Source organism: Scophthalmus maximus, chromosome 18, assembly GCF_022379125.1.
Source record: "Scophthalmus maximus strain ysfricsl-2021 chromosome 18, ASM2237912v1, whole genome shotgun sequence".
In the NCBI taxonomy this organism is placed as follows: Eukaryota; Metazoa; Chordata; class Actinopteri; order Pleuronectiformes; family Scophthalmidae; genus Scophthalmus; species Scophthalmus maximus.
Window position 1 is genome coordinate 16,765,001 of NC_061532.1, and position 2,136 is coordinate 16,767,136.

The window sequence follows — 2,136 nt, forward strand, 5'->3', positions numbered from 1 at the left end:
GGAGGTAGAGAGAGAGAGAGAGAGAGAGAGAGAGAGAGAGAGAGAGAGAGCAAGGGAAAGAGAGGGAGACTGAAAGAGGGAGAGAGAGAGAGAGAGGGTAAGGAGCCAATTAGCCAGCTGGATGGATGAGTGACTGACAGCACTCGTGACACACTGCTATTCTGCTGCGCGCACACACACACACACACACACACACACACACACACACACACACACACACACCCCACGTCTCTCCTCCCCTCCCATCCATCCATCCATCTCTCTCTCTCTCTCTCTCTCTCTCTCTCTCTCTCTCTCTCTCTCTCTCTCTCTCTCCCTCCCCGTCTCACGCTGTGTTTGTGTCTCTTGTTCTCTCCTGCATCCTGCGCCCCTGCACAAGGGCCCGTGCTCCAATCACATGTCCGACGTCCTTGTCCGACGAGAGCGCCCGGCGGGCTGCGGGCGCTGCGGGCGAACTCCAAAGGGGTCAAAGGTTGTCGCCCCCGCCACTTGGATGATAACAAAAACCCAATTTGTCGAGCTTGTTCGCCCCCCCCCCCCCCCCCCCCCCCCCCCCCCCTTCACAGTAAAGGTGTCTGACAGCACGGAAACACGGTGTGTGTCCTTGTACCTCGGATCTTTGAAATGACGATGTTCTTTGTTCCAAATGACATTTTTGACTTTTCGTCTGGGCAATTCTTTCAAGGCCTTTCACCGGGTCGAGATTAGGATTATTCATATTGACATTTGCAGTGTGGGTACAAAGGTGCGGGAATGAGTGACGTCTCTCTCCCTCAGAGTTTTTGTTTTACACTCTTCCTTCTCCGTTTAAATCTGGAGGGGTTGTCATCGGAGGCTGAGGCCTCGTTCCCCTCCTGATTCAGGCTTCGCCCGAGTGGACGCTGATTTTCAAATTTCGGTATCCGGTCAAACAAACTGCAAAATTATAAGGGGGCGAAAAAAGGCCCCTGCGTTGCTCAAATGGCCCTCGACACTGTGCAGCGCGGCTCCGCGGGAAGGTGGCGGGCAGCGGGCGGGAGTTGACAGAGTGACAGACTGATGACCAGGCACGAATCGCCGCGGCCCCTTTTAAAGAATCCAGAGAGTTTTCTGGAGTTCGGCAGTTCTGTGTTTAAGGCGTCCAATTTAAAAAAAAAACTGGACAGAGTGCGACGCGAACCGACTGCGCCAGGACACGGGACGACAACATGTGCACAAATGTCTTCTACCGCGATCCCGTGTGAGCGCAGTTATATGAACTCATTGTTCTTATTTTGTTTCCTAATTTCACTTTTAATGTTGTGTTTTTTGAAATATCCAGACGGATCCACGGCGTCGGTCTCGGCTGGAGTTGGGAAGCAGTTTAAGATTCCTGTTATCTTCTTACTGTATCTTTCCCCGATGGGACTATGAAGAGAAGAGGGGAAAAGGTAGTTGCTTTTTTTCTTCTGTTTGCTTTACCGTTCTCTGTTGTGTTTGTGCATCTGTCCATCGATTCCCTGGTGCATTAATGTCTGAAGACATTGACAGAGGTGATCTTTCTCCTCTGATGTTCACCCACTGTACAAACCTTGTGGAAAAATTAAATAAGGGGGAAAAAAAAAAGAATAAAAAGAATCTGTTGACTGTGCAACAAGGGGAAATTGCGACTGGTGTCACTTCAGTTCTGTTCAGTTCATTTGGAAGATTTTTAGTCATGGACTGTGTGACTTTGTCATCTTTTCGAGACGAATGATTGTATCGCCGTGACATTAAAGCCATGTTCAAATGAGGCTTGTTGGGTTTTAGTCTTGTGCTGGTTACAGGTTTTGAACAGTTTTGTTAAGCTCAGGACAAAAATAGGTAGATAGATTATAAGGGTAGCAAAACCACCCAGCTGCAACAGAATGAACACAAAATGACCCCCCCCCCCCCTTTTTCCCCTTAAGTAGCTTTTTTTAAAAATTACTATATTTGTAGATTTTTAAATATTACAAAAACCAGACAGACAGGCTGACTTTAATAACACAGATCCCTCCCGTTCCTCAAAGTACACAAATGTCATTTTCTATATTCTTGCACATCCATATTTTCGCGCCATGACGGATATTAATCATATTCCGCACAATCAGCCGGAATTCCGTCTGACGGCCGACCAAACTAGCTCCGAAGTGGACG

General features: G+C 48.3%; 1 long non-coding RNA gene across 1 annotated transcript in view; it reads left to right on the plus strand.

Annotated features, from left to right (window-relative positions):
* Positions 1-1,735, plus strand: part of LOC118290400 — a 5,489-nt gene extending 3,754 nt beyond the window's left edge. The window contains exon 3 of the long non-coding RNA XR_004786406.2: positions 1,301-1,735. This is a non-coding gene — a long non-coding RNA (uncharacterized LOC118290400). The remainder of the gene's footprint in view (positions 1-1,300) is intronic.
* Positions 1,736-2,136: the final 401 nt, after the last annotated feature.